The following is a 26,853-nucleotide window of genomic DNA, read 5'->3' as shown; positions in this document are numbered from 1 at the left end:
AAGAGTGAGGGAGCTATTTTCTCACAGGTTGCTGGTATGATGCTTGAGTGTGTTTGTGCCGGGGGGTGGCTATATGAGGCTCTGCTGAATTCTCCAATCCAGTTTTCCCATTAATCACATGGCTACTTCAATCCCTGTTTTGACTCATGTGTCTATTATTTATTGATTTGAATCCAAAGGAAGAAAGATCTGTAATCAGCACTCCTAAAACTCAAATACCTTTGATTGTCAGGACAGGCTTTGACAGGTAGAGCTATTTGGACTAGATTTTGAAGATAAGACAGAGAATGTCAAGGGTAGAAGACAGGTATATATTTTGGACACAAGAGTTTTGGAATGTTTGGAAAAGTAGCTAATCATAGCATCTCTCTTCTCTACCTTGGGTTTAGAACAAATTGTCAAATAAGATAATGGAGTAGCAGATGGAGAACCAAATATAATTTTTATTACTGATATATGCCAAGCTGGTGAATATACCTTAGGGTAGGTCTGTAACAGAGGGCAGCGAGTGCAGCCCTTGTTGTGTATCACTATTCTACACCCTGTTACCAGGCTCGAGTCCCGCTCAGCCAACGGTCAGCACCTCAGTGGGCCCTGCCCTCAAGCAACCAACTGTCAGTGGGTGACCATTAGCAGTCCTGCTTAGCTATTGGTCAGCACTGCAGTGGGCCCTGTCCAAAAGTAACAAACAGTCAATGAGGGATCATTAGGGAAGCTGAATGTGAAAGAATTTCAGTCTAACCTGGCACTGGAGAATATGAATGGAGAATCTCACACATCCACCCTCAAAAGAACAGAACTTAAGAACTGAGAAACTGATTTCCTGTAAATGCCTGATTTACAGAAGATGGGGACTTATCTCCTGATCAAAGAACATCTGCCAAAATTCTCCTTCCATTCCCAAGCCAGTGAGCTCACTACTTAGCCTCTGATTGCACCCTCTCTTCTTTTCACTCTGTGTGCATAAATACAGTTCACTTCAGACCCTCAGGGGACTCACCTGTAGCTTGCAGCAGCATGTGTTTCTGAATTGCAATTCCTCCACTACTCCCAAATAAACTCATTCTGGTAAATCAAGCTTGCCTCAGTTTTCTTTTTTATTTAGGTCGACATGCGTAATCCTCAGAATTACTCTCATGGTCAGAGGCAGTGATGAACTGGGGCAAGTATCCCAACATGGAGTATATGCATGTGAACAGTATGGGTGTGTGTGTGTGTGTGTGTGTGTGTGCGTATTGAGATGGTGGAAAATAATAGAATATGAGACTAGAAAGAAACATTGGAATAGACTTAGTTCTTTGGAAAAGCTATATAGCTTGTATCATATATTAGCTCATTCTTATTGCCATATGAAGGATGGCAGGCAGTTAAGTTCAGCTCTTTCCATTTGTTGAACTAATTCAGGAGTGAAACGACTAGCTTATGAACCAAGACAATGGAAGTGAGGGTAGAGTGGACAGGATAGATTGAAGACAAATCAGTACAGTAGAACAGACCAACTTGGTGAACAGTTACATATGGAAATGAGGGAGAGGAAGAAGATTAGGAAGCCAGCTGAGTCTCCTGCTTGAGGATCTGAATTAGGGGATATGGGCAGCAGCAGGTGCTTATGTAGAAAGGTTCTTATGACAATTTTTGAGCTCCTGGTGTGTGATAGAATGTGCTGGGCATTTTCCATAATTAATGGGGTTTAGGAGGTCAAGAATAATATTCCTCCCAGGAAGCATTTCATCCAAAAGCAAAAGCAAGTCACAACCATCTTCACCAGCTACGGTCACTGTCACCGGGGCTGGCCATTTCTGCCTCAGACCCTCCAGTCCTCATAGTAAAAGAATCAGGAGGCAGCCCACGTGGCTCGCCCCTGCCTTCACCAGGAAACCCCCTAATTGGCCAACAAGGCACTGGTGGACAGTAACACTCTCCCCCAAACCCACCTAGGGCCAAGGAGCGCCCATGACACTCAGGAAAGACACTCTCTGAGGTTCTCTCCGTCAATTCCAAAACTCTGGGAACAGAGCAGAGGATGGAGGCAGCAAGGAATCCTGGGAGCCGCAGGCCAGGGTGAGGATGTGTGGCCATCTTCCCAGCAGGGGTGTGGGGGCCCCACCTGAGTTCACTCCCTCACAGATGCTCTCTGCCTGTGCTGAGTCAGACAGTTTCTAAGGACACCCAACCCCAGCCTGGTACTCAGGGCATTGGGGAGCGGTGATGGGAGGGAGCCACTCCACTGACTACATTTTGAGGCTTAGTGCTTCCAACTCGATGAACAGTACTGTCCCTTTTGAAAACTAAGGAAAACTTTCAAGCAGGAGAATCATCAGGACAGGGGACTTGGTCTGCTGTTCACTGCTGTGAGGCCAGCACAAGTGCCTCCCCAACATTAGGGGTAACACGGCAGCCAATCTCCAAACATAGGTGCCCCACAAGCACCAGGCCAGCACTCCTCATACATGTCCCAAGCCCAGAGACATGGGAGCAAGTGTGCAGACCGGAGGCAGATACCTCACCAGGGATCCCGATGAGACCCCGGCCCAGTTTGTGTATGAGTTATGGTTCTATGCTGATGTTAACTTCCTGTACCTAGCAGATGCAAGATGCTCATATTTTGAGAGGGATACAGGAAGGTATATGGGAATTCTGTATACTAGTTTTTCACTTTTTTCCCAGTAAAACCAAAAGGTTTACTTTGTTTTTTAAGTTTAATTCTGGAAAAAGGTAAAAAAAAATAAAATAAAAAAGAAATAATATTCTTATTTCTCTCTCCAAATTGGAAACCATTTAAGAATAGGACACAGGAGTTAGTCACATGCAGATCAAAGTCTCTGGCCACATGGGCTTGCCCATATTTTTCCCCTGATTCAAACAGATTTATCAACTAGTGAAACTAGACAACTGTAGGCATTTATCACAGGACTGGAAACAGATTTAAAAGAACAAATTCTTTCTAAAGGCATGCACTTCTGAAAGAAAGAAGACACTAACCTGAGCAGCTTCAAGTCCTTCTGAACTCACCAGAGAACTTCTCCTTTTGCAGGGAGAAATGAATCAAGGGTGCAGAGTTGGAGGAAGTGGTCCTTGGTTTTCTTTCTCATTCTTGGAAGCGGCATTGGGATTATTCACATCTATGGAAATAAGAAGAATAGAAATTAAACATTAGCTCTAGTCCTAACAGGCTTAATTGAAACACTTGCAACAGTACTGAGAGATGGGTATTTTTAATCTCCATTTTACAGACCACAAATCTGAGGCCAGAGAGGTTAAATTACTCGTTATGTTCACATGGCTATTGAGTGGTGGGGACAAGATTTATATCCAGCTTTGCTGAAATGAAATACTGCATCTTTTGCCATTGTAATACCACATTGCTTTAGAAGCTGAGTTAGGAAATTTTAAATTTTAGATGCTGACAAAGACATCCAGGTGGAGAGGGAAAGTGGAAATACATGTCTGCAGTCCAGAAGGAATCTTAGGCTAGAATTATAAATGTAGGAGGCAGAGGAAAATACATGGGCGTTGAGACTTTTGAGGAAGATAAAATTCCACCCAAACTGTTATTTGATAAGGAGGAATATGTAGATGACAGCTTTATGGAAAGAGGATTTGGGGGATAATCAACAGAATTATGGGTTGACAGCAAGTTATATACATACATTGTTATTATGTTATTTGGTTGCTCAGTTGTGTCTGACTTTTTGTGACCCCATGGACTGTAGCCCACCAGGCTCCTCTGTCCATGGGATTCTCCAGGCAAGAATCCTGCAGTGGGTTGCCATTTCTTTCTCCATATATACATACATAAATTTTACTTAAAGTTCTTCCTTGTAATCTGTGACATATTTCCAAATATATATCATTCCTTTCAAAATTATGTTTATGATTCTCCCAGCATAGGAGGTAATTCTGTTCTATAATTGCCATTTCCTCTCTGCTTTACAGAATCATTGATCTTGGGTTTGGATTGACAGACTAGGAAGAAACAGTTGACTTCCCCCCTCATTGTTTAGCTTCAGGTAAAGCTATAGGACATAATAATAGCATGAGTGAACCAGCAGAGCAAATGTCCCAAGACTTCCAGGCACCCACTCTGATTCCCTCTCACTCTGCACCTGGAATGCAATGAAATTGTGAGTCGATGTAGACAGCCTCAGTTTAGGGGCCCCTCTGGGTCCTTTTAGCTTTCATGACTAGCTAATCACTTAGATCCTCTCAGAATTATAATTCTTTTATTCCTTAGTGCAACTGATTCTCACCAATAAATGTTGCTCGCTATTTCCTGAAAAATCTTGACTGTAAGGTATAGGTTCTTAGTCGACTATATAGTCCTTGGCTGGATTCTCATTTATTTTGGATCAGTTCAGTCATTCAGTCGTTCCGACTCTTTGCAACCCCATGAATCGCAGCACGCCAGGCCTCCCTGTCCATCACCAACTCCCGGAGTTCACTCAGACTCACGTCCATTGAGTCAGTGATGCCATTCAGCCATCTCATCCTCTGTCGTCCCCGTCTCCTCCTGCCCCCAATCCCTCCCAGCATCAGAATCTTTTCCAATGAGTAAACTCTTCGCATGAGGTGGCCAAAGTACTGGAGTTTCAGCTTTAGCATCATTCCTTCCAAAGAACACCCAGGGCTGATCTCCTTCAGAATGGACTGGTTGGATCTCCTTGCAGTCCAAGGGACTCTCAAGAGTCTTCTCCAACACCACAGTTCAAAAGCATCAATTCTTCAGCACTCAGCCTTCTTCACAGTCCAACCCTCACATCCATACATGATCACAGGAAAAACCATAGCCTTGACTAGATGGACCTTTGTTGGCAAAGTAATATCTCTGCTTTTGAATATGCTATCTAGGTTGGTCATAACTTTCCTTCCAAGGAGTAAGTGTGTTTTAATTTCGTGGCTGCAGTCACCATCTGCAGTGATTTTGGAGCCCCGAAAAAGAAAGTCTGACACTGTTACCACTGTTTCCCCATCTATTTGCCATGAAGTGATGGGACCAGATGCCATGATCTTCATTTTCTGAATGTTGAGCTTTAAGCCAACTTTTTCACTCTCCTCTTTCACTTTCATCAAGAGGCTTTTTAGTTCCTCTTCACTTTCTGCCATAATGGTGGTGTCATCTGCATATCTGAGGTTATTGATATTTCTCCCGGCAATTTTACTTGTGTTTCTTCCAGTCCAGCATTTCTCATGATGTACTCTGCATATAAGTTAAATAAGCAGGGTGACAATATACAGCCTTGACATACTCCTTTTCCTATTTGAAATCAGTCTGTTGTTCCATGTCCAGTTCTAACTGTTGCTTCCTGACCTGCATACAGATTTCTCAAGAGGCAGGTCAGGTGGTCTAGTATTCCCATCTCTTTCAGAATTTTCCACAGTTTCTTGTGATCCACACAGTCAAAGGCTTTGGCATAGTCAATAAAGCAGAAATAGATATTTTTCTGGAACTCTCTTGCTTTTTCCATGATCCAGCAGATGTTTCCTAAAATTTCTTCTGTTAGTGTTATGGGAAGATTTATAGAATCATGTTCCCAGGTATCTCCAAGACTAGAGAAAAGGCCACAGAACCATTTCATCCCAGTAATGAAGAGACAAAATCAAGGAAAATCTATAAATATTATACCAACGATGTAACCTATTTATTAAATAATTTAGTACATTGGAATGATCAATTATAAGTGGCCAAAATTAAAAACAAAACTTCAAGCTGATTTAACTAAAAAAGAAAAATCATTGATTAAAAACCTAAGAGCAGCTATAGCTTCTGATACAGGTTGTTCTAGGGTCTCAGGATGCCCCAGGGGAATTTGAGCTTATTGGAAGACTGGTTTGTGGATGCTTAATGACTGAAAAAACCCATGTATGTTTAGGATTCCCTCTCTCAACATATAGGAATCCAGTTCAAAATAACTTAGGCATGAAAAAATCTTCCTGAGTTCACATCCATGAAAAGTCCGGAGATGCAGCTGACCTCGTTCAAAGCAGCAACCAGGAGCTCAAATGATGTTTCATGACTCTTTCACTTGCATTCCTTCACTTCTCTTTGGTGTTTAGAATTTAGGCCTCTGCACAAGGTGGGCAAAATGGCAGCTGGAACCCTCATAGCTGTTATGTAGCTGGAAACATTTGACTACTTGAGCATTTCTCATGGGTAATAGCTGTCTTTCCCATTAGCTCTAGAACCCTTGGAGAAGACTTTCTGCTCTGCTTGGGTCAAATTTCTATCCCTTCATTAAAGACAAGGCCCCAAGGTGCCTAGCTATTCTGGCAAGCTTTGGATTCACCGCTGACCTAGTGAGGGCAGGACCCTGGGACTAACAACCCTGAGTGGGACCAGCAAGCAATGGTTTGCAAAGGAAACTAAGTATATTTCAGAAGAAGCAGACAAAACCATAGCTAGCGCAGCCTATTCTAAATCACTAAGTCGTGTCCAACTCTTCCGCGACCCCAGGGCCTATAGCCCCTGCAGGCTCCTCTGTCCATGGGATTTCCCAGGCAAGAATACTGGAGTGGGTTGCCATTTCTTCCTCTAGGGTATTTTCTCAACCCAGGGATCAAACCACGTCTTCTGCATTAGCAGGAGGATTCTTTACCATTGAGTCACAAGGGAAGCCCCTCTAAACCGGTTAGAGGTGTCTAAATGATTTAATATTGTATCCATACATTTCCTCACTCCTCTCAAAGCAAATCACCAAGCACAAGAGTTTTAAACATGAAAAAGAGAAAGATCATTGTGAGTTCCACTTTAGTAGAACTTAAGACCTCATATCTATTCACTGGCAATTCATATTCTTTGGAAGAAATTTGGGAAGAATCACGCAATTCCTTGTAATAGGCCTGGTATTTTCCTCTGCAATGCTATACTCACCAGATCAGAGGAAATAAAGCTGCTAAAATGACTGAGATGAGTTTGATAGATGGAGTTTTGTTAGTTATGATTATTGCTAGTGTTGTTTCCTTATTAAAATTTTAATTGGAGGATATTTGCTTTACAATGTTGGGTTGGTTTCTGCCACACAACAACATGAATCAGCCATAAGTATACATATATCCCCTCCCTCCCACCCCCTACCCCATTCCACCCCTTTACATTGTCATAGGGCACCAGTTTGAGCTCCCTGTGTTATACAGCAACTTCTCACTAAATATTTGTTTTACATATGGTAATGTATAATGTTTCAATGCTACTTTCTCAATTTGTCTCACCTTTTCCTTCCCACTAATGTTGCTTCTTAAATTAAGTCTCCGCTTTACACTTCGAGAGTAACTTTGGCAACATTTTTATTTAGTTGTCATTATTTTATATTAAAGTCCTTTGGAGATGAGCTTGTCAGAAGGGGAGATTCCATCAGCGAGTCCCTTCTAAATTCATACCACTTTATGAGCAGGACCGGAAGTGAGTAGGGTGTCTTTAGTGAGACGTGTTAGAGATGATTCACTTTGTTTTTCACTGTGTACCATACATTTCTCTACACGTGAGCCAAGATTTCTTCACTTCCATCACTAGGAATGAGGCCACCCAAGCTGATTAACTCACACCAAGGGTTTAAATGGAATGGAATGAAGATGGCTTATTTAAATCGCACACATTTTGAGCATCATTAGAGCTCTGTGTCCTATGAATAAGGACGATTAAAATTCAGTAGAGTTTTGTGTATTCTTAATGTGCATTTAGTTTACACCACAACGCTATCTTTAACATACCATTATGATGTGTGCTGTGACTGCTATTCATAATGACACACACTCAGTAATATGCGTGATGATACAGAATAAGTTCAAGTGTCTTTACATTATTCTTAATATAATAATGGTTCCAAGGGCTGCATGCAGCTGTGAGTGCATATTAACAGGGGTATCCCACTGTGAATTATGAATCTATAACACAAAATTTTCAGAAAAAGTACTTACTGTGTATGTAAAATAGCTGCCTTTTAAAGCTTGAAACTTGGTCTGGTTAAAATTGCTCCTAGCAATATTTTTAAAAGAAAATATTCCAGAGGTAATAAGTAGACTGAATGGATTTGTGAATGATTGCCGTAAAGTCTTAGGTAATAACTCATAAAACCGCAAAAGGAATAGAAAATTATCTTTTTATACATGTGTAATATGAAATCAATACAAATGAATTTCAGTAACAAATGTTCTTGATGTTTTTGCCATCTAAATAGGGATCTCCCTATTTATCATTTATTCTTGTTGATTGAGTGATACCGAGACATAAAGGATCCCATTTCTTTGCTAATCTGAACTCAGTGCTTATCAGTTCAGTTCAGTCAGTTGTGTCTGACTCTGTGACCCCATGGACTGCAGCACACCAAGCTTCTCTGTCCATCACCAGCTCCCAGAGCTTGCTCAAACTCATGTCCATGGAGTCAGTGATGCCATCCAACCATCTCTTCTTTTGTCATATTCAGTGATGACAATATAGGCACTACATTCAGTGCCTAAAAATGTAGACAAATTCATAGATTATTTTTTTAAGTTGTCATTTTGACCTTATTTTGGTAATATCCAGACCCACATCCACTCCTCCCCAAAATCTCTCTCAAATTCCAATTATCCCAGTGAACCAGTCCAAACACTTTCACCTTACACAGGAAGCTTTTGTGAGCTATTCACCACACTCTTTCCAAATTTATCTTCCTTGACTTCCCACCTCTTCAGAAGATGGACACCAGCATCTTGGAAACATTCATTACCTGTTTGCTCTGTATTAACCCTGGAATGTTTGCTATGTGCTGTGGACATTTTTCAGTTTCAAGGCAGTTAAAGCCCTGTCTTCTCAGTAACACAACCCTTGATGCAGCCCACCCCAATCACACGCTTAGTTACTCTCTTTACAATGCTGTTTCTGGACTGTGTACACTGCCCTCTGATGTATTTACTGGGTGGCATACTACTAAAACACTACTGATCCCATGGGATTGACAGAACCCTGAAATATGTGTAATTCACAGCGTCTAGTGCAAAGCATGTACAGTATGCATTAGCTATTCTTATGCTTACTGAAATGAATCGTAATTATTTTTAATTATGAGTGTCTCTTATTAGACCGTTCACCCCCTGAGGTCAGGGACTAACTATGTCTTATACTCGGGACCAAGAATGATATTAAGCAAAAAAAAAAAAAAAAAGTGACTAAATGAATGCTTGTTACAAAAATGGGTTGATTATTTCACTAAAGCACTTTGTAAATGATAGAATGATTTTACACACAAGTTATCATTATGGTATTTCATTTATTCTAAGACTCTCTTTTTTGTACAGCTTAACTCCTTGGAAATTGGGACAGGTTGTCATAACTTGATTGGCAGCATTCATTCTTTCTCAGTGGAACATAATGATGTTCCACAATGTGTCTTGAATTCAAAGAAACATGGCATTACTACTTTCCAACTAGAGTTAATAAGGTTAGTAAAAAATATCTGTTAAGTTTGTTGATCAGAGTAGGCTGAGTATCATAATAAAAAAAAAAGTGAAAGTCGCTCAGTTATGTCTGACTCTTTGCGACCCCATGGACCATATAGTCCATGGAATTCTCCTAGCCAGAATATTGGAGTGGGTAGCCTTTCCCTTCTCCAGAGGGTCTTCCCAACCCAGGGATCAAACCCAGGTGTCTCACATTGAAGATGGATTCTTTACCAGCTGAGCCACAAGGGAAGTCCAAGAATACTGGAGTGGGTAGCCTATCCCTTCTCCAGTAGATCTTCCGGATCCAGGAATCGAACTGGGGTATCCAGCATTGCAGGCAGATTCTCTACCAACTGAGCTATCCGGGAAACCCGAGTATCATAACAAATAGTCATAAATCTCAGTGGCCTATCAAAGGTTAAGTCTTCACTCGTGTTCCTACCAAATGTGGGTCAGAGAAGAGATGAGGGAGTCTGTCATCTGTAGTCTTTCAGAGCCTATGCTTACTCCATCCGGAGGCTTCTACATCCACTAGGGTAGGGGCACTTTCTCATGGACCTTCTAAATGAACGGAAGACTGACAGCACAGAGGACACTTCCTGGAGCCTAAATGTGGCACACATCACTTGCATTCCCATCTACCAGCAAATGCAGTAACATGCCCCCACCCAACTGCAAGAAAGACTAGACTTCCAGTCTAGATGTGTGCCAGGAGGGAGAAGAAAAGGGGTCTGGGAAACACACAAAAAATTCCTGCCTCAAGCAAGCATGAGACATGTGGCAATATTGAGAGCACACACAAATGTTTCCACAGCTTCAATCTGCAACAAGCCTATAATTCAATCTCTATTTAGTCAATAAGTATTTATTTAATACCTGCAATAAGCCATGCCATGTGCTACAGGACATGAAGTATACAGAAACAATGGGATGTGGATCCTCCTGTTGCAGATTTATTATTATATCTGAGAGAAGAGGTGAGATAAGCACATAAATAGCTGTAAGATAGAAAGTGAGAAGTGCCACTAAACAGGAGATTGTATCTTGCTGGAGGAGTCAAGGAAGGGTTTTGAAAGAGATGTGTAGACACAGACTAAAACAAGAAGACTTTGAATATGGATATGAATAGAAAGAATGCCAGGAAGAACGGACAGACTTGAACTCAAACAGGAAGAAGGTAGAGGCTTGATCTGAGTGTTCCAGAAATTTGCCTGTGTGTGGCTATTAGTATAACTGATGCTACTTGGCATCAGTTCCTCCTGTTCTTCTATTGACCCTACCCAGCACTGTCCTATGCAGTGAATCACTTCTGTCATCAAGGACTTTGTAGTTAACATTGTTTAGTAATCATAAGGACCAGGTAGCCCCTATGCTCTGTTAGTCCCCAATCAATGATGAAAATCTTCCCTGACATATTCCCAGGGCATATGACAATAGTTACACATTCATGAATCTTGACTGAGAAGTGCACATCTTGTTTCCAAACCCCCACCTCCATACCCTCAAGTTAAATATAAAATTGTCCCAATGGCCACTCACCAGTGTTGAGTGCAGCTATGAATGCCTTTGGATTATTGTCTGCCCCATCAAGTATGCTACCCTCTAATAAGCTAGTTCATTGGTTATATGGAACTGCCTGCCTTTTTTTTTTGGCCTAAAGATGCCTTCCCAGTGAAGTGGGAAGTGCCCATTTATTCCTGTGTCCTTCAACAGCCTAGACAAACACATGGTCGCAAAGAGTCAAAGAAATTTTTAGTGAACAGAAGCAGCCTAGAAAGGGATTTGAGTACTGTTTTGAGGCATGTAGGATTTTGCTGCTGCTGCTGCTAAGTCGCTTCAGTAGTGTCCAACTCTGTGCGACCCCATAGACGGCAGCCTACCAGGCTCTGCCGTCCCTGGGATTCTCCAGACAAGAACACTGGAGTGGGTTGCCATTTCCTTCTCCAATGCATCAAAGTGAAAAGTGAAAGTGAAGTCGCTCAATCGTGTCCAATTCTTTGCGACCCCATGGACTGCAGCCCACCAGGCTCCTGTCCATGGGATTTTCCAGGCAAGAATACTGGGTAAAGCCAAAGGGAGAGAGAGTGCACAAAGGAAGTGCACAGAGGCAAGGTCTCCATATTGCCTGCTTTGGTTCCATCATGTCAGTAGCTGGGTGAGCATGTATCCCCATCTGCCCCGCTCCTTGCCATCTTACCAACATACGATGTGGTAAGTCATGTCCCATGGGTGGAGTCTTCAGAGCACTCACAGTGCTTTCCATCTGGACATGTGTACAATATGTCCTCAGTGCAGAAGGATTTATTCTTGAAACCCTGTCACCCAACCAAAAGGGCACTGTAGCAATGCCATTTGTGCCCAGGGCCACACTCCCTTAGTTTACCTCTGATTTCAGTCATGGCTGTGATGGAAGTTGCAATGGAAGCCCAGACCTGCCTTGTGCTGGCAGCTCCCCTTCCATTGCAATGGCCCTCTGAAGAACCTGTCAGCCTTGAAGTGAGAAAGGAGTTACCAGCCTTGGAGGCAGCCCTCAACCAATAATGGAGGATGTCCAGTGGATAAATGCTCATATTTATTTCAACTCACATGTTACAAAAATCTTTGAGAAAATCATGTTTTTCTTGTTGGTTGCTGACAAAGGGAGAGAGCTTCTGAAAGTGTTCTGGGAACTAAAATATCCAGGACTGTGGCTTAAAAACCTGTTGCTATAGAACTTATGTCCTTTCGGAGTTCTGGAAAGGTCATATCTCTTCCAGGGAGTGTTGTGTTTGGTTTTTCATGCAGTTACTGTTCTTTGCCTTAATAAATGCTGCCTCTGTAAACCTCCTTTAAAATATAAGAGATACCCCTCTTTGTCTAACAGCTATAAAAGCTTATCAGCACCTTAGTAACATTTACAGGTTTATTTCTGTTTAAATCACTTAATCTGATTTACATTAGTCTTTTTAAAAGAACCAATATTTTCTTGCTGTATACACCCTTTGAAATTGATATGGTTTAAATCTTCCCATACAGGCATCTCTGAACAGTGACTTTTTCCCCTTAGTTGTCAACAGACTGTGGAGATACCAATAATAACAAAAGAAAACACAGGCTTCCCCGTGTCGACATCACCTTAAAATCCCATAACCCTGTGTGGCTAAAATAAAAAAAAAAATATGAAAGGAATACCATGTATGCTCTTAGTATAAAAGTGAACTGCAGAAAAAAAAATCCTCAGATATCTACACTGCTACATTGAGACTTGTATTTAGAGGTGCCCTCACAGCTTTCATGCTGGTTGATGGAATTCAGCTCACCATGCCTTTATATTTCTTGAGTTATTTCAATTACATTTTAATACAGATAACAGGAATGATGAGGATTTCAAGAAGTGAAATGGTACCTCCTGAATGTTTACTATCTACTGTGAAATATGATACACACTTTACATGCAACTCACTTCTTCCTCAAACCAACCCAATGAGATCGGTATTATCTCAACTTTATCCCAATCTTTTAAATGATAAATCAAGACTCAGGGAGGTTAAGTAATGTTCCTCAAAGTTACATCCTAGTAAATACATATCCATTCAAGGCAAATCTGTTTGACTGCCTTGAAATGACAAACTAGATCCCTTCTTCTGCTTCCTCATTTCTCCCCCACTCTTGTCTATTCATCCGTATTACTCTGCTTATTCTTTGTACAGACCGACATCGAATACCTTTTCTGCACTAGATTCTGGCTTACAGGCTTTCAATAGACTAAAAATGCAACCATTGGTTAAAGCCACAGAGTTACAATAAATCTGAAAAGTTATCTAAGTAGCTTAAAATTAAAATTTGAAATTAAAAGAATAGCTATGACAAACCTAGACAGTGTATTGGGTTGGTTTGAGGAAGAAGTGAGTTGCATGTAAAGTGTGTATCATATTTCGCAGTAGATAGTAAACATCACTTTGCTGACAAATGTCCTTATTGTCAAATCTATATGGTTTTTCCAGTAGTCATGTACAAATGTGAGAGTTGGACCATAAAGAAGGCTGAGCACAGAAGAGCTGAGGCTTTCAAATAGTGGTGCTGGAGAAGATCTTGAGAGTCCCTTGGACAACAAGGAGATCAAACCAGTCAATTCTAAAGTAAATCAACCCTGAACATTCATTGGAAGGACTCACACTGGATGCTCCAATACTTTGACTACCTGATAGGAAGAGGCAACTCATTAGAAAAGATCCTGATGCTGGGAAAGATTGGGGGAAAGAGGGGAAGGGGAAATCAGAGGATAAGATGGTTAGATGGCATCACTGACTCAATAGACATGAGTCTGAGCAAACTCTGGGAGATATGGAAGGACAGGAAAGCCTGGCATACTACGGTTCATGGGGTCACAAAGAGTCAGACATGACTTAGCCACTGAACAGCAGCAAAAAAGTAGTCTAAACTTCCTCTAGATACAAGAGTCGGAAGCTAGGTGGAGGTGGGAGGCGTGCACCTACAACATTTCAAACACTTTTAGCTCCACTTGAAAACCTTCTATGATCAGAATTTAGGTTCTTTCTAGGTAGTCCATTCTTCAAATCTCAGTTTTAATCTTTTTTTTTAAGTGTCTGTTGTAACTAGATTTCGTCACACATTCTCTCTCCACTAGAGCAGCCTGCAGGGAGAAAGTTAACTTTTCTCTAGGAGAACAAGTGGCCAGACAGCTTTGGCTCCTACTTCACTGGATAGAACAGACTGGGAAGGGTCAAATCTGGGTATCTTGGTCGATTTCCAAATCAGTGTCAGTCTCTTCTGTCAAATTGAGAACTGATGTTTAGAAATTCTCATTTTTCAGCATATTTCTCAAATCAGTTGGGAGGATATCTCTCCCTCTGCCCCTCCCTCCTCTTTCTTACCTCCTCTTTTTTCTCCTTGTTATCATCAAAAAATGACATAAATTTCCTATCCAACTATTTGGCTCCCTATTTGACCCATTGTTTCTTTTAGGGATTTTTAAATGTGAAGAGTTCTTTGCTCTTGGAGCCTTTACCGCAGCACCAACTCCACTGAAGGTAACTCTATGCTTTCTGATTTACTAAAATTCAATCAGTGAGAGTTAATGAATTCCTAAGGGCAGGAGATCAATCATGTTCTATTTATATTTAATTAATTTCATGTTGCCTCACTTGTCTTTTATAACTACTTTAAAGCATTTGATAAAAGTATACTTGTGAATACATTCTTATCTTAAAATAACTTTTAATTTTTAAATGAATTTTACTATACTTAATTCATAAAAATCTTCATTTTCTCAGAATTTTTAGGACATATTCAGTAAATCTCTTATTGACAAAAAGAAGCCTCCTTATAGATTTCATGCCTCACAAATTTCTTCATTTCATTCAAGGGAGAATTGATTCCATACTTTTTTCTTTTTCTTTTTGGTCCTGAGTGAAACTCAATTGTAACAATTTATTGCATGTGCTTGTTTATCTGTTTGTCTCTCTTTCCAGACCATGTGCTCCTTGTGCTTAGCAGAATCATGGTACACACAGTAGGAGTTGCAAGAATGTGGCGTTTTGTTTGAAAGACTGGCTGAGTGAGTGAATCTAAGAGGCTGTGAAACTAGAAAAGTACAGAATGTACAAGACATATCAGAGGGAGACTGGCTAGTTACACGTGGAGCAAGGGATATGGCAGGTGAAAGAGGTTATGACACAACATGATTAAATATTGAGTAAAATGAAAGGATGATATAATCTATGCAACTGGACATTAAGATATTGATAGAGAAGGAAAGGGGGCTAGGTTGGAAGAAGGAAAAACATTTTCAGGGAAGTGGGTGGATAGAGAGGGAAAATTGGGAGACCAGAATTACGGCAGGGGAAACTCATCTCTTTCAGAGGCTGGTATAATAACACGGACATAAGTTCTTCTATTATGGAAGACTCAGATCTCCCTTTGGTGGCCAGGCCAGTTATTAATTTTTCCTTCAAAAAAAAGTAGGGAGAGGGATGCCCTGGTGGCTTAGTGTTAAAGAATTGGCCTGCCAATGCAGAAGACACAGGTTGAATCCCTAATCTGGGAAGATGGCACATCCCGCAGAGCAGCTAAGCCCACGCACCGCAGCTATTGAGACTGTGCTCTAGATCCTGGGAACTGCAACCACTGAGCCCATGTGCTGCAGCTACTGAAGCCTGCACAACCCATAGGCCGTGCTCTGCAACAAGAGAAGCCGCTGCTCTGAGAAGCCCATGCACCGCAACTTGAGAAAAGCCTGCACAGCAACAAAGACCGGCACAGCCAAATAATCAACTAATTAATTATTATGACTTTAAAAAGGAGGGAGACCATTTAGGAAAGAGGTTAGCAAATTTTTTCTATTGAGTAATTATTTTCAGCTTTGCAGGCTATACAGTCTCTATAGAAAATTCTCAATTCTGCTCCTGTGAAAACAGCCATAGACTGTATGCAAGTGGTCCAGTTTAATTTTATCTAGAGAATCAGATATTGGGCGGGTTTTGCTTGCAGGCATAATTTTCTAGTTCCCGACTTGGGGCTCACAGATTATAGTCAATGTTGGTCGGCCCTCTGTTTACTCTGTTGTGTTTTCATGGCTTGTGCAATAAATTGGCTTAATGTGAAATTAAGGCCTCTCTGCTCAGAACAGACAACTTAGCTTGCTTACTAAGAAACTCCTAAACAGGAAACAGTCTAACTGAAAGGGAAAAAAGTACAATGTGAGAGTTGTCAGTTAGGTTTATTTGGGGCAAAATGAAGACTATAGCCTGGGAAAAAGCATTACAGAAAGTTGTGAGAATCTGCTCCAAAGAGGTTAGGGGAGTTATATGTGATTTTGGTGAAGAGTGAGTACTACGTGCAATTAAGTGTACCTTTTTGCAGAAGTTTGCTGCCAGTCTGGTGACTGTGATTCACTAGAAGCAGACATCACTAGAAAAGATTTTATTTATGAGGAGATGTAAGAATTGGGCTCCTAAAATCTTCTCCTGAAAGTATCTATCTGAAGACCTGTTCTGCCAGTTTTTCCCAGAGCAGAGAGATGGGGGATTCATTCCTGATCTCCACTCTGAGCTCTTTTCAGGGGGTGTTGAAGCTACAGTGGCACATAATTTAATCCTTGTAGAGGTAGTTGACAAGTGCCAATTTGTAAGGAACAAAACAAAATCTTTTATTTCCTATTAGCTACAAACCATTCACTATTCCAAAGTTAGTACAATGTTTGGAATGCACTGTTAAAATATACCTATCAAGCAGTTGAGAATTTCAAATGATCAGTTTTAATCCTTTTGTTGTCTAAAGGGGAAGAGACAGAGGAAATGATTGCTTCAGACACGTGAACTGGGGAAAGTGGTGGACATGAGGTGATAGGTGAACAGGCTAGTTGGAGAAGAAAATCAAGTTTCTTCTCTTCATTGTTTGACTTAAAATCAGTGCAGTTTGTCTCAAATTAATCATAAATTATTTCTTAGGGGGGCATTTTTGTTAGCAATGACTATTAATGTTCTATGACTTTGTTTTGCAAGATTTCTGAAAAAACAATTTTTTTGTTTAAATATGATCAATCACATAAAAAAGGAGTCTCAGTGGATTCTAACTGGTGTTATCCATTCCTCAGGATAAAAATTCATATTACTAGAGAGGTAGTATTCTGATCAAAATGGCACTGTAAGTTTATATATAAAACTGTCTCTTCCCAACTATAAATGTATGCCAATGACATCTATAAATAATACATATAGAATCATTGTTATTCTGGAAAAGAAGATAAACATTGACAAAAAATTTAAAAGACAGAAATTGCAATTAGGGAGACTGAAGCTGGAGATTTACTAAATTATAGGATGAAAACACAAAGAGGCAGCTGAGAGCTCCACCTCAGGAGCTGAAGAAATAAAAAAAGTCACCATCATTCTCAGGGGCTATAGCCTGTAACATACTGCTTGGTAGCATGGCAAGAGGAAGCAGAGACAGCTCGATAGGGCTCAAGTCATAGACTGACTTTGCTACTAGATCAGTTTTAACTCCCAGAATGGTAATTCTGAGCTGTCAGTACAAATCCTGTGTTTTGACTGGGGACCTGAGTAACCCTAATTCAGTCAACTATAAAAAGACTAGACATGGTATAGTGAGTGCAAAGAGGAATACAAAGGAAAAATGACAAAATACAATTGTGAATTTGATCCTGCAACTAAAATTTCATGAATGAAAACTCACAGTAGTCAACAGATTTACTAAATGATGAAATTGTTTATTTGCTAAGTCATGTCTGACTCTTTTGCAACCGCATAGACTGTAGTTTGCCAGGCTCCTCTGTTCAATTTTCCAGGCAAGAATACTGGAGTGGTTGCCATTTCCTTCTCCAGGGGATCCTCCCAACCCTGGGATGGAACCCATGTCTCCTGCATTGGCAGGTGGATTCTTAACCACTGAGCCACCTGGAAAGTCCAAATGATAAGATTACTAAGATTATAATCTTTTGAACATGGCATTACATGGTAGATGGTCAAAATCCTCAAAGACACAAAGTAAAAATACATGCATAGAGAAACCAGGTATTATAAACATGTAATAGGAGTTCCAGAATTAGAAAAAAAGAGTAGCAGAAAGATAATATTTTTAGAGTTAATGAAGGATTTAGTGTTTTTCTGAACTGAAAAATTTATCATCAGAAAAGGACCACCAGCTGAAATTCAAAAATAAAATAAATCCATATCCAGAGTAACAAAATGTAGACAATAAGAATAGGAGTTCTTAAATGCTAATGAGGGAAAAAGACATTACCTACAAAGTGGTGAAAATTAAGCTGAGAGCAGACTTCACAGAAGTAACAATAGATGTTATGAGTTGACAGAGAGGGAAAATAATTTTCAAAATATAGCTCTGTAACTAGCTAAACTATTGTTCAAAGTAAACTGTGAAGAAAGCTGAGCGCCGAAGAATTGACACTTTTGAACTGTGGTGTTGGAGAAGACTCTTGAGAGTCCCTTGGACTGCAAGGAGATCCAACCAGTCCATTCTGAAGGAGATCAGTCCTGGAATTTCTTTGGAAGGATTGATGCTAAAGTTGAAACTCCAATACTTTGGCCACCTCATGCGAAGAGTTGACTCATTGGAAAAGACTCTGATGCTGGGAGGGATTGGGGGCAGGAGGAGAAGGGGACAAAAGAGGATGAGATGGCTGAATGGCATCACTGACTCGATGGACGTGAGTCTGAGTGAACTCCGGGAGTTGGTGATGGACAGGGAGGCCTGGCGTGCTGCGATTCATGGGGCCGCAAAGAGTCGGACATGACTGAGCGACTGAACTGAACTGAAAGGCAAAATATCATTTTGAGGTACTGGGATTAAGTGAATTCATCCCCCATGTATAATAGCTGAGTGAAGATCTAATCAAGTAGTAAACTAGTAAATTAGGGAAGATATCATCAAAATAGGGATATAACTTAACTACTGATGCTAATAGTATTGTGTGTGTGCTTAGTTACTCAGTTGTGTCCAACTCTTTGTGACCCCATGGACTGTAGCCCGCCAGGCTCCACTGTTCATGGGGATTCTCCAGGCAAGAATACTGGAGTGAACTACCATGCCCTCCTGCAGGGGATCTTCCCAACCCAGGGATCAAGCCCACGTCTCCCACATCACAGGTGGATTCTTTACTGACTGAGCCCCCAGGGAAGCCAGTAACCACCAACTATCTTAAAACTAATGAAAAGTACAAGATCCAAGAGAAACAGAGGGCTAGTGTTTGGAGGGTAAAATAGACTTTGTTAGAAAAATATGAAATTAAATAGGATTGTTAAAAATTTTAATATTGACACTAAAATACAAGTATAATTCTAAGTTGGCAGAGAGGAAAAAGAGGGAGTGAGAATAAATGCTGTCGAACAATAGGCTGGAAGAGAAAGGGACAAAGGAAGAAATACGGAGAAAAGAAAACACAAAAGAATGTAGTATAAATGAGTCTAAATAATTCAGTAATCACAATAAATGTTAGTTGACTAAATACACCAAGTATCAATAAAAATAGGGTGACCAAATTGCATATTAAAAACATTTTCAGGGTTTCCCTGGTGGTCTAGTGGTTAACAATCTGCCTGCCATTGCAGGGAACACAGGTTCAATCCCTGGTCCAGGAAGATCCCTGCCCAGGGCAACTAAGTACATACTCTCAACTACTGAAGACCAAACACCCTAGAGCCGGTGCTCCTCAACAAGAGAAGCCACCACAAGAAGAAGCCCACTCACTGAAACAAAGACCCAGTGCAGCCAAAAATAAATAAATCTTTAAAAAAAGCTCCAAATTAAAAACATATGTGCAACATCTAGACTTACCAATGTATCACTAGAGAGGGTGGTTTGGAGGAAGGTAAGTGAAGCAGATATGTGATTCTGGTGTTGCTTTTGTTATAGTGAAGTCACTCAGTCGTGTCCGACTCTTTGCAACCCCATGGACTGTAGCCTATCATGCTTCTCCGTCCATGGGATTTTCCAGGCAAGAGTGCTGGAGTGGATTGCCATTTCCTTCTCCAGGGGATCTTCCCAATCCAGGAATCGAACCCGGGTCTTCCGCATGGCAGGCAGACGCTTTACCGTCTGAGCCACCAGGGAAGCCTCATTTAGCATTTAGATAACATTAAATGTGACTTGCTTACACAGGAAGACCAAGAATAATAAAAGCAGTTGATACCACTGCACTTGTCTGCACATTACTATGCAACTATGCTTTTCAGGGGATTTCAGATGAGAAGCACTTCAGCTTAAATCCTGGTTGTGTCTTTGATTTTGTGACACAGAACAAGTAAGGTTTCTGAGATTGTTTTCTCATCTGTAACATTTTATAAAATAAATCCTACTTCACCGGATTAAAAGTGGATGTAAGTTTAAAGTGTTTATTAAGGTTTAATATATGTTAGACCCCTTTTTCTGTTTTCCTGTTACTCTTTAATGTGTTCTATTTGGGGCTAAGATAAAGCTAAACATTTGACTTGATTTAAAGCCTCAATAAAGAAGTAAACCTAGAGGCAGCAAAGGCTCATTAAATATCAGCCTACATATGTAGATGGTGTTTGCTTGGAAGCACTACAGGAAACTCAATGATACCTAAGAAAGGGGGGCTTCCAGCTTGCACGTGCTGTAAATTATAAATTGTGCACAGGACCTTGGTGGTTACTTAGTCTTTTTCATTTTACCAATAGGGGAAATGAAACACAGAAAGGATTAGTGTGTTGAAATTATGTTGAACAATGTCTCCCACACTTTAATGAATATGGAAGTAGTGAAGTGAAAGTCACTCAGTCGTGTTTGACTCTTTGCAACCCTCTATGGAATTCTCCAGGCCAGAATACTGGAGTGGGTAGCCCTTCCCTTCTCCAGAGGATCTTCCCAACCCAGGGATCGAGCCTAGGTCTCCAGCTTTGGAGGTGGATTCTTCACCAGCTGAGCTACAAGGGAAGCCCTAATGAATACCTGGGGAAGCTTGTTAAAATGCAGATTCTGATTCAGTAGACCTGGGTGGAACCTGAAATTTTTCATGTGGTTTCAATACTGATCCACTGTAGACCACTACTGGGGCTGTAAGGACATATATGCTGAGAGTAGGACAAACTTTATAATCTGAATCTTCACTAAAAACACAATGTGTTTTCTTCCACATTTCAGGTAGCTTTCTAGGAAAGCAAACAAGAGATTGTTTCTGCTGGGTTAATAAACATAATTTGTATTGATATATATTCTTCTTGGTTTGATATTGGAAGTGAGATAGCAACTATATAAATAGAAATTGATCAAAAAACTTGTTAGTGAAGAGAGAATTCTGAATGCTGCTACCTCAAATTCTCCCTTTGTGCCAACTTCCCGGCCAAATTTTCAAGTCTAAGTGTTTCACTTGAAAAATATATGGCTTTCAAAGCACTTTCATGCCACGACTCTCAGTGGGGTTTTAGAACACATATAAGGGAACCAAAATCCAAAGTAAAACCCTTTGGAACAAGATATAGTACATTCAATTGTTAGGTTTGGATTCAGATAATTTAGTCATGTTTACTTAGGCAACATTTTTTTCCCAAATACTTCTTGCTTCTGGGATCTGAATAAGGCTCTTAGACCCTTGGGCTCAATTTCCCTGTCTGTTATCACACTAATTATTATTTTTTTTAAAGAAACACTTAAAACTGTTAAATGCTAAGTTCTTAGATTTATGGATTCAATAAAAAACAGTGCCTCTTCAATTTTTCAGGGCTTGTGCTGATTTATATGGGCTTTGCTGACACAAAAATTAGATTAAAATTTTTTATTGAATCTTGTCTGAAATGCTTAGACTTGAAGGGAGACTTCAAGAGAGAAAATTCACTTTACTGGATTTGGCTTTGGGAAAACTGAATATAAGCACCAATAAGGTTACTGGTTTATGTCTGGATGTATCTCAGTCCACCCCACCTATCAGGGGACTGGATTTCTTCTCTCATTCATAATTTCACCAGAATTAAGTATTCTACTTCATATTTCAAAGCGGGGCAGCCTGATTACCATCTGTGTAGTCATGGGTTTGAAATTTTCCAGGATCCCAGCAGTTGAACAGAACTCTTTCTGACCAACTCAATGAAAGAATTAACAAGATACTTCTTTAGTGCCTTTGGAAGAACTTGCTTGTCAGAGCTCAAAATTCAAATTTCTGGGTGGCAGCTTCCTGCAGCTCTAATCATAGACTTTTTCTCTTTGGTCCCGATTTTCTTCATTTGAGCTCAGTTTGGTCTCTTAGAAGTCCAGTAGTGTTTTATGCACTCGGATGAACATTGAAACAGGAGGACAATTAAATAGCTGAGAACAATGAACTCAGGGAACTCTGCCTTTCTTCTTTGTTTAAATCCAGGAATTCTTCTAGCCCCTGCTTTCAGAATGATCAAAACCCTTTGGTTTCCACCCCCCAGTTACAGGCTACCAGCAAAGTGTGGAATTGGTTTCATTACCTTGTGAGATTGCTGGTGATGGTGACTCATGCAGGGATGGTTATTTGTTTCCTGTGATTTTCCTGCCATGCAGGTGGTTGGTTATATAAAAAAAATTTTTTAAGAAGTTATTTTCAGATATGTCCTGAAATAATATCACCTCTGTTGGGTTGCTTAAGGTAATAGGAAACTGAAGGATGAGGGATAGGGGACTTGGTCTTGCATCAGTGGTAGTGGAAATGTGCTGAAATGACAATGTTAGAATAGCTACAAACAGAATGCAATGCTATCATTGCTTATAGCCACAAAAATTAAACACTGCATTAAAATAATTATCTATTGGGTGAATTGGTAGACTGTAGTTTTATTAGTATGACTTTGAATATTTTAATAAAGAATTTATTATGAAAATAATGAAGCAGAAATTTTGATACCTACATATTTGCTTTTGCCATGATGCTCCCTATCCCATCCCCAGCTCCAGGAGGAAACACCCCTGGTGTTTCTATTCTCTCATCCAGAAGAGTGAAGACTAGATCTGGGGAAAATTTATTTTTGACAGGTAAATTATACATAGTATTTTTGAGGAGGGCTTCCTGGTGGCTCAGTGATAAAGAATCTGCCTGCCAATGCAGGAGATGTGGGATCAACCTTTGGGTTGAGAAGATCCCCTGGAGAAGGATCTGGCAACCCAGTCTAGTATTCTTGCCTGGGAAATTCCATGGACAGAGGATCCTGGTGGGCTAAAGTCCACGGGGTCACAAAAGAGATGTGACTTAGCAATGAAACAACAACAAATTTTTGAGGTGTAGATTTTAAATGAATCTTAACTATTAAAAGATTGCCAGAACATTTACATATCCATACAACCAGGGCATTTGAAATATTAAAAAATAAATATCCATTCCCACCTGTCAAATACAAAAGCTTTTCATCCTGACACAAGTTAAAAGCCTCATTGTTATTTTCCAAACTTATTTAGTAAACACATGTTAAGCTCAGTTGCCCCTATGAATTTAATCAATACATTCTCCTTTTGAATTGTGATTTCTCAGAACTTAACCAGTGAGGCACTGTAGGAAGGCAAGCTTCCAGATCAAGCTCTTTGGATCCTATTATGCTAAGATCTCTCTCTCTCTCTGCTCAGACTGCAAGCCTAGGCAGCCATCCAGGGTTCTCTATGTGAGGGGCTGAGAGGTCATTGGGAGTTAGGAACAGCTTTCTCCTGGTCACGGTGCTGGCACTCTTCTGAGAACAACAGGGCGCTGAGCCCGGCGGCTGCTGATAGCCGGTCTGCTGCCCTGGAGTTGCTGTTTTTCAAAGCTAATCTTTCTTTCAGTTCATTTTTATACTGAGATTTTATTACCATGTAAAGCTACAAATATCAGAAGAGGTAAAGATTTACTCAGAGAGGATATTACTGAGTTAATCTCATGAGATATCACAACACCCATACTTTTTATTTTTCAGCCGTTATCAACTGGGCTATTTCATATTAATCAAGGAAGATACGATTTTTCTGAACCAACTGATGTTGCTATCAGTTTTTCCTGTGTGTGGTTCTGTCATCTTTTCAATTCTATGGTAGGAGAATTTCTTCAGACTCAGTCAGAATAAGATCTAGAAAAAGGTGACATGATCTATATCCTTAATTTAGAACTGGTTTCTAATGATTGATTATCTGCATCGAAGGCGTAGTTTTTATGTTTTCACTTTAAATACAGCTCAAGCAGCATTTCTAATGCATATCTTTCCCATTAAGCATTTAATGTTATGCTTTTTATTTATCTCTTGAGACAAAAAACCCATTCGTTTATAAAAGAAAATGGATAATTTTTTTGACTGAGTTTGAATGTTGCTGGAATGGGACTAAATTTGGATACGTCCATGGATTTTAAGTGAGGGACAAGGTAGTTGTGCTCATTTAAATAATCATTGGGTCAGATTTCCAGAGAACATCTTACCTATATGAGAAAATTATTTCACTTATAGTAAGAACATGGAAGTGAGCTTTACACTCAGTCAAAGTTTCAAATCTACATTGATGAGCAACAAATAAATTATTCTGCAGACCGAGTTAAGACAAATACTTTGTTTTCACTTTGTCCTTATGATTTTTAAACCAGACTGTGGCATACCATACAAGCTGTATTTAAAGAACAGGAAAGAAGACACCTTTATTGATTTAATCCCTCAATTGATATTCACTAAGTGCTTTCTACATCCCAGGAACTGTGCTAAGCCGGTTGGTTTCAGCTCATCTTGGTTACTGCCTGATGACCATCTGACATCATCCTGACCTCCCTACTCACTGCTATTCTACAACTGCTAGGTCCCAGGCCCTGAAAAATGTCTCTGGGACTAGTTTATTCGTCCTTGTGGTGATCATCTGTGAGATTTTTGTTTGCACTAGTCCTGTGTCATCCCGTTTCTCTTCCTAGAGAACCATCCCTCTGATCCACCCAGGAACCCAAGTGTTATATGTGGAAATGGTACTCTGGCGATGGCTGTGCTCATTCCTCTTGGGAAGAGGATTATCCATCTCTGGTGCAGTTGCTCTGCTGCCACAGGACATAATGGGACCTGTGATTCATCTGAACCTTCCCCACAATGAACAATGGATTCCTGCTAAAACAAACTTTTTTTCTGACACAAGTACTTTACAATTGTTGAATGACACTTTCACTGTTACAAAATGGTCTAAATGAAACGGGACTAGAGATGAAGGGTTACTGTAAGGCACTTAGGGGAAGAATGAAGATATTTTCCCTGAAACAATTTGCTTTTCAAGGCTACCAGAGACCATCTTTGTCTTGAAATGCCTTGAGTAAAAGTGGGCACTAAGTAGGAAAGGATTCCAAGATTTTTCTCTAAATTCCTAATATTTTTGGACCAGTTGGTTGGCAGTGCTCAGAGCAGTGTGAGCTATCTAAGTTGCCAAAATGGATACTTTTTTCTAGAACACAGCAAATATTTGATAATTCTTAGAAATTCTTACAATATTTATTAGATTGAAAAACAAGATTATAACTCAAATTTTAAAAATTTTCAGTTTGGTCTGTGAAAACTGGGGAGACTATAAGATCTCAATTATTTGTATCTGATGATAGTCTGAGATAAGAAAAAACAAACTGAGGATAAATTTTACTCTCTAGTAGGCTAAAGTCTGTGTGTTGGAGAAAATTTTATTAAAACAAAATGATTTCTCATCCCAGAAAGATTCTCTACAACGGTTAGTAGAAAACTTATTCGAATAAGCATTAAACCGTAATATGATCCACATCCCAGGCAATCTGTGAAGAGATAACAAAGACAGGAGGGATCAAGATGGCAGAAGGGGAGGATGTGGGGCTCACCTCCCAACACAAACACATCCAAAGCACACCTACATATGAAACAATTCTCAAGGAAAACTGGAAACTGGCAGAAGAACTCCTATACAACCAAAGCTTTAAGAAAGATTTCCGCATAACCGGATAGGATGGAGAAAAGTCATGGGATTGGGAGGGCTTTGAAAGGAAGGAAAGGTCCATACAGGTCACCTTCACCCTGGGGAGCAAGCAGGTTGAGCTGGGTGTCCCGGTCCTGGAGGCCTCCATGGAGAAGACCAGTCCCTCTGGCTGCTGGGAGACTTGCTGGGACAGGCAGAAGGGCTGGAGAACCTCACCCTCACTTGTGAATAGTGCATGGTACTGGTCTGCCAACCACAGGACAGAGAGCTCTGCACTGATAGCAGCTAGCTCACTGTGCTCCCCAGCCTAAGTGCAGCAAACACTCTGCACCTGCTTATTCCACACCGGAACTTGGCGTGAAATCTAGGAGAGCTGGGTCTGGGGAAAAAAAACTCTTGTCTAGGAACACAGGCAGGTTGGGGGTCTGGGATGTGGTCCAGGTGAAACAGCAGCTGCCAGTGTTAGCACTAGCTCAAACCAACACCACAGGGGAAGCCCAGACTGATGATGGCAGCAGAGCTGCTTGAATTCCTGTGGCCACAAAGGCCCAGCCTGGATACCACGCCGGTCTCACTCACTCCAGCTGTGCAATGCATCTGGGAAGACCACAACAGGGGAAGAGACACAACCTTGTGCCATGTCTGAGCTGAGCCATGAATTCCTACACAGGCGGCACATCAGACCAGTTTGAGTACATGAGCCTCACTTCAGGGCTCCCGTCCTTTGGGGCAAAGAATGCACTCAAGGGAAACAGAGCCTGCTCAAGCTCAACCCTCAGGGCTTCTGCTCCAGCAATTGGAGAGCAGACCCTGCCTCTGATAGGGTGGTGACAGCCCCTGAGCAGAGAGAAGTCCCACCTCTCACTTTGCACAGGTTTTAGATCCCCAAACACCACCCACCCTAACAAGGTGATGGCATTCAGCATACCCTGAGGAAAGATGTGGCTGGTGTCCATATCAAAACAAGCATTCATAAAAATAAAATAAGCCCTCATACCAAAGGCAGTCTACATAGAGACACTGGCACATGAAAACACTCCCTCAAGACCACAATAGATAAGGATT

General features: G+C 40.7%; 1 non-coding gene across 1 annotated transcript; it reads right to left on the bottom strand.

Annotated features, from left to right (window-relative positions):
• Window positions 1-19,929: 19,929 nt before the first annotated feature.
• On the bottom strand, window positions 19,930-20,001 carry TRNAG-GCC (transfer RNA glycine (anticodon GCC)). The gene has a single exon. It is a non-coding gene; the product is annotated as a tRNA-Gly (tRNA).
• Window positions 20,002-26,853: the final 6,852 nt, after the last annotated feature.

This window comes from Capricornis sumatraensis, chromosome 2, assembly GCF_032405125.1.
Source record: "Capricornis sumatraensis isolate serow.1 chromosome 2, serow.2, whole genome shotgun sequence".
NCBI lineage: Eukaryota > Metazoa > Chordata > Mammalia > Artiodactyla > Bovidae > Capricornis > Capricornis sumatraensis.
Note: the sequence above shows the minus strand (reverse complement) of the source record. Positions and strands in the feature narration are given on the sequence as shown.